Source organism: Silene latifolia, chromosome 11 (assembly GCF_048544455.1).
Source record: "Silene latifolia isolate original U9 population chromosome 11, ASM4854445v1, whole genome shotgun sequence".
NCBI lineage: Eukaryota > Viridiplantae > Streptophyta > Magnoliopsida > Caryophyllales > Caryophyllaceae > Silene > Silene latifolia.
This window is the reverse complement of record NC_133536.1, coordinates 84,542,074-84,549,021: the sequence shown is the minus strand read 5'-3', so window position 1 is coordinate 84,549,021 and position 6,948 is coordinate 84,542,074. Positions and strand designations below refer to the sequence as shown.

At 33.2% G+C, this 6,948-nt stretch overlaps 1 non-coding gene across 1 annotated transcript; it reads left to right on the top strand.

Annotated features, from left to right (window-relative positions):
- On the top strand, window positions 1–107 carry LOC141616586 (small nucleolar RNA R71). The gene has a single exon (XR_012530923.1). It is a non-coding gene; the product is annotated as a small nucleolar RNA R71 (small nucleolar RNA).
- The last annotated feature ends 6,841 nt before the right edge of the window (window positions 108–6,948 follow it).

Here is a 6,948-nt window from a genome sequence, read left to right as displayed (position 1 = left end):
AGTCCATGGTGAGGACATGAGCGACAAATACCTTTGAACCGTTCCCAAGCTTCATACAAAGATTCTTCATCCCTTTGCTTAAAACCCGTAATTTGAGCTCTTAGCATGTTAGTCTTTTCCTTGTGGGTAGAATTTTTGTAGAAAGCTAGAGCTAACTTCTTCCAAGAATCTATTCCAAGGGTGGCCTTATCAAGGCCCTTCAACCATTTCTTTGCGGTGCCGATTAACGAAAAAGGAAATAAGACCCATCTTATTTGGTCTTGAGTCACGCCCGTTTGAGAGATAGCTTCACAATAATCGCAAAAGGTTTCCATATGAGAATGAGGGTCCTCACTAGGCATTCCCCCGAATTGGCTCCTCTCAACTAGTTGGATGAAGGCGGACTTGGCAATAAAATTACCGGTGAGATGTTGCGGTGTAGGAGTACCATTTGGTAGATCCTCCTCGGTGGGTATAGAGTGTGACGAGAATTTAGGCATTGTAGGTGGATTTTGTGTGGTATTGTTTAATGGGTTCTCTTCTCCTTCTATTGCGAAAGGATTGACAAACTCACTAGTGGGTTGAACAACTTCACCAACACCTCCCAAATTCCTCCTAACAAGTCTCCTATTATTCGTCAAGGTTCTTTCGATTTCACGGTCAAAAGGTAACAAATTTCTTTGTAACCTTCTAGACATGCAAAATATCAAACAACTCGAAAACAATTAGAACAAACCTTGAGGAGTTTTACTTCCCCAAGGTGAAAAAGACACAACTAAAAACAATAAAAGAAATCTTAAATCAATTAAACACCGTCCCCGGCAACGGCGCCATTTTTGATCGAAGCCATTTGGTGTTCACAAATTAAGCATATGTGGTCGTTGGTCAATGGTCGATACAAAACACAATTTATACTCCACAAACAACTCTACAATTAGTAAAGAGGCAAGTAAAGGTCGGATCCCAAGGGACGGGTATTGAAATGAGAATTCTATTGTAACTAGTGGTGTCTAGGGGTGTCACAAATTGGGTTGATGTAGAAGGTTACTAAACTAAAATAGCAATGAAAATAAACTAGCAAGATGAATAAAATAAGGGGTGTAAACAATTGATTAAAAGCACTAGGGTGTCATGGGTTCATAGGGGATTCATGGGATATGATCATACAAACATGTTCTCAAATTATAAGCAAGCAATTATTGTTGTGATGGATTGAGTTGGGTTATATCTTACAATCCTAGGAAAGTTTGGGTCCCGGAGCCGAATCGATTAGATTGTACAACACCTACAAGTCGACTTAATCTTTCCTACTCAACACATGCATGGTCTAACAAGACTCGAGTTGGGTTATGTCTTACAAGTCAAGTTGAAAGGATAGAAGATGATAGTAAATGCAAGGATTCATAGGCTTAGCATTTCATCAAACATAACATGTGCATGTATTAAGATCAAAACAAGCAAGCAAATAAGATATGAAAGCATATTAATTTAAGCATGAATCATTCCCCATGTTGGTTTCCCCTAATCACCCATTAAACCCTAGCTAAGAGACTACTCACTCATTATCATATTGATCATGCTAGAAAGGTTGTCAATCATACTAACATAATGAAACATGATGAATAAATGAAAGTAATTAGCAATAATTAAAAAGGGATTAAGAGATTATACCTACTAATGATTCCAAAATAATGATGCAAAGAATAATAGAAGAACTTGATGATTGATGGAAGGTTGTCAATCTCCCAATAAACCCAATAATCTTCTAATTACCCAAAATAAAGTAAGAACAAGAGAGAGATTAAAGAACTAAAACTTGAATTAAAACTTGATTAATACTTGATTACAATATTGAAGAGAGATTTGATTGATATTAACTACACTAATTATTGATAAGAAGAACATGCTCCTCTAATTAGACTAATGGGGTATTTATAGTGAAAATTAGGGAGGATGCATTAGGGTTAACTAAGGGCTAAACTAGTAATTACACTTTTTAAGTTGAGCAAGGAGACTCCGGTATTCTCCGAGAGAAGGGCTTCTCTTATCGTGGCCTTGAAGAATGAAAACGTCTTTGTCATCAAAATCCGTGCGGATGGGAGTCGGGACGGCCGGATCTGGGCTGGAGAATCCGAGCGGATTCTTGGTCAAGACGCTCGGATTGGCGAGGGGGAATCCGAGCGGATTCCTTTGAGGGACGCTCGGATTGGGCTGGACGGACGGACGGATTGTGTACAATCCGTTCGGATTGTCCGGCAAAGATCTTTTCTTCTTCTTTTCTTCCCTTTTCTTCATGAATTCCTTGGGGATTTCCTTGGGGACTCAAGGATCCTTTTCTCAACATTGCTCTTCTACTATAATATGTACAAAGGCCTTCTAGTCTTGTCTCTCCTTGATGCTTGGTCATTGAATACAATCAATTTAGCCTCGTTTTGCCATGAAAATGCAAGATTCTTACTCCTTTCCTACCAAGGGATCAAAATCTCAAAGAATATGCAAAACAAAGAACTAAAGATAAGAAATGACCCAAATAGGCACTAAAAAGCATGGAAACAATGGTAATTCGGGGGCTAAATATGCGCCAATTATGGTCGCATCATCCTGATATCCAAGGAAGGTGTTATGGTAGACTCTTCGAAGATTGAGGTCATGATTGAGTGGAAGAGCCCTACCGATGTTGGTGAGATCCGTAGTTTGTTGGGTTTGGCGGGTTATTACCGTCGCTTTGAGAAGGATTTTCTAAGTTTCCTAGACCGATGACCCATCTTTTGAAAAAAGAGACCAAGTTTTTGTTGGAGTGTCGCCGACAATAATGCGATCACAATTGTCGATCATGATGATCACATGTTTAAATCTCATTTTTAAGAATACGTAAGGGATGATTCATTTTATAGTCAACTGATCAACATTAATCGGTAACGATTGACTTGCTAGAGTTTGACGTTACTGTCATGGGACGGTGGTGGTCATTTGATCCCTTAAGGTCACACCTAAAGGATGATGCCCTTATCTGTAAAGTTGATTAATTGTATGACGATACAAGTTGATCAATTCCTTAAAATTGAACAATTCAATTGTGAGAGGGAATATTATTTCTTATTTTAATGAGATTAAATAAGATTTATTTTAGTAATAAAAATGCTTTATTACTAAAATTGTTTATTGTTTGAGAAACAATAGAGATAAGAATGAATGATTAATTATAATTATAAGATGTTGTGAATTATAATTATATGACCCATTTTATTTATGTGATCAAGTATCACTAGTCAATTTGTTGTATGTAATTTAATTAATTTATAAAATGATATTTATGTGATAAATATGCATTAAAATTAATTAATAACATGTAACATACTACATGTGACATATTGTGTGACAAATGACAAATTGACAAAATAAAATGGTAGTTCATTTTATGAATATGGGCCGAAATAAAGAGGGTTTAGTGGATGGTGGTAGTTTATTTTAATAAGCTAAAATAACACCATCATGACACTACTTACCTAGCCTTACATGCGTAAGGTTTAGATAAGAACAAAAGTAAAAAGGGAAGGACCATATATTGGTCCTCTACCTCCCATAACCGTGTACCCTCCTCCATTCAAGAGGATTATTTTTCCTCTACTTATTTTTTTATGCTTGTCCATTAAAAAGACATGCAAAGTTTTCCTCTCTCATATATTCATCCTTTTTCTTCATCAAAACATGAGATTTTTGATTCAAATTGTTCATAAAAGATTACTAATATTATTGGTGTAATATATGAGTATTGCTAATCAATTTTAAGGTAAACTACTAAACAAATATCTAGCACATATTATTTAGTGGGGATAAGGGATAATCTTGGGTGCAATCAAGAGGAGTGGCTTCTATACTTGAAGTTTTTGGAGGATCATCCTAACATATTGAAAGCTCAAGAACAAGTGAGGTAGGAGACTTCACTTGTGCCCAAAATATCCGAAATATTCAATGTAAGGAACCGGTTTTCCTCTACACTTATTTATATGTTTTGCATGCATAAGATCCTTAAGTTTTTATGACTAAAACTTTAAACTAAAATATGTGATATTTAAAATATGATTTCCAACAAGTGGTATCAGAGCATTATGGTTGTTGCATGCAAGATCGGGATCGTTTTTCCGAGATAATACGATTAACGAATAAAACTTGAAATTTAGTATTTATGAAGATAAATCACGAAATAATTTGCATGTTAAAAGTTTCTGGTCCTAAATGGATTTTAGGTCATATGGAACGATTTATGGATTTTTATTGTTCATTTTATATTATTGACATTAAAATGTGATTTTTATGAAAAAAATGTCATTTTTGGACGCAAAATAGCTAAAATTTGAATTTTTCAGTGGTTTTTGAATATGTTTTCACATATATTACATACTGATGGCCTGTAAATTTTCATGTTAAAATATGTTGTTTTGCTCGAAATATGAATTTTATAAGTTAAAATCGTATTTAAATGGGTAAATAGGTTAATATGAGTTATATTTCGAATCTGGTCATGGAAATTTAGTATGTTGGCACATGAAATTTTAAAAGATGTGTGTAAAATATTTGGCTATAATGAAGTCTGTTTGCATGATTTATGAATTTTTGATGAAAAATCATATAAATAGTGACTATAATTAGTATTAATGCTAAAACATACTTCATGACTAAAGAAAAAATGTCACATGTTCCATTTTATCATATATTTCAGATATAAAAGTGAAAAGTTTATGAATATATTTTTCCTCATATTTTATGGTCATATTTGTTAAAACCGATAAACCGCAACATTGTTTTTCTCGATAAATTTTCGAAATTTTTAACCTAAGTTTTGAATATTATGAGTGTCATGGTATTTTTCCAGAATATTCATGAGTTTAAATTTCAAATTTCGAAATTATTTGAAATTTTTATAATTTAATTTGAAGTTTATAGTATAATATTGTATTTTTGGGTCCATTATGAACAATATTAAGAAATCAAGTTGAATTATTGTCAAAATGTTAGTGAAGACTAAGTTTTGAGTCCTAAGATGGTTAGGGTAATTAACTTGAACATAAATATGAATTTATGTAATTATTGTGATTTTAACAAGTTATAATCACACAAATCCATGAAAACCGATAAATATACGATATTGGCTCTTAAAAGGCGATTTAGCATAAAATTTAGCATGTTCATACATATTATAATGCTGCATTTTTTTTTTATGATTTTCATATTTTAATTTTATGTAATTTTTGAATTATGTAATTTTACTTAGTATGGCCTTAGTTTTAATTGGTATTACCCGAAATGTATGGGAATATCGATTCGGTTGTAATTATTGTGATCTCGTATCACCGTTTTGTAATTTAATAGATTTATTTTTAATTACAAATGTATAATAGGAAATTATGTAATTCATTTTGTAATTTAATTATTCCAGAGTTCCTTGAAGACGGTGCCATTCGAGAAGGCGATCCATCAAAGAAAGTGTTGTCTTGAAGTGCGTGCCAAGACTGAAGTTCAAGGGACCAAAGGAGTTGGTTTCCAATTTTGTAATAGTTTATTAGATTTACTATTTTAGGAAGGCCATACTAGGATTTTATTTTTATGCTTTGCATTTTATTTATATGTTGCATGCATCGCTAAATCACCATAACTAAACATGCATTTTTTAATCGAGTTTATCGACCGTGTCAATTACAATTATCGTAGTTCACCGCTTTAGTTCACTTAAAACGTGATAGATAATAAATTGACATGACCTCTCGCTAAAATAAACAATTGAGACTTAGCCTTACCAAAAAGTAGAAACCATGAAAACCTATTTCGTGAGGGAGTGCGCTCGGCCACACCGGGGTACAAACCTTGTTACGTAGGGGAAGTGGGTGATAAATGTCTATCCACCGAATTCATGTTTATAAGGGATGAATCGGCTACACCGTGCCCAAGTTAATATGAATTTGGATCATGGACACATTTATTCGAAATTTGGGTTGAACTCAACAAAAGTATTCTCGACCATAGCCGGATGTGTTTTGGGCTAAAGATAAATATTAATGTAATTTTATCGACCAAGAGTTCTAAAAGTAGAATCGATTAAAGAGTTAATCCACCGAGTTATATTGATAAGGGATGAATCGGTTACACCGTGCCCAAGTTAATATGAATTTGGATCTTGGAATCATTTATCATAGTTGGGTAGAGGTCACTATGTAAATGCTTTACTTGTTAAATTATTTACAAGTATTATTATAACGATAAATGTTTTGTTTTCATTATTCCGTTAATCATATTGTTCTAATTCTTTACCTCAAATTATATACGATATCATTTCGATTTTAGTTCAAATCTCCATTAAAACATCGTAACTAAAGACAAAATTTGAATTTTCTTCTAAAAACCTCGTATTATCCATTGGAAGGATCTCTTATGAAGAGTATAGGTGAAAGTTATTCGTGATCAAAAGGGTTTTTGATTTTCGACTAACATATCCACTTACAATGAATGGTTTCTCATGTGCTTAATTGAGTTAAGTACTTTGAAACGTTAAATCATTTTGGTGACTAGATTTGTTAGAAATCGCAATTTACCAAAATACCGCAACCACTTCAATGAAAGTTTTAAGACTAAACAAACGAATGAAGAGTAGTCTTCATGAATTTCAATTTTACTTCTCTTAACAAAGACTCATTGAAAAGAGTGGGAGCATTCTCTTAAACCGTTAAGAAAAGGATAAGGTTTAAAGAAGTAAAATTAGAATGGAATTGATACAAGGTAATGGTAAAAGTAAAGTTATTGAGAATAACGATACTAAACCTATCAATCCCGACCAATAAAGTTTCCATTGTCTTAATTGTTGGACGCTAGAAAGGAAACTACCCCAAATTATTGAAGAATCAGCAAGTTAGTTGTGGGACATCTAATGGGACCTTCTTCTTTAAATGTTTATTCGATTAACATAAATTTTGCTAG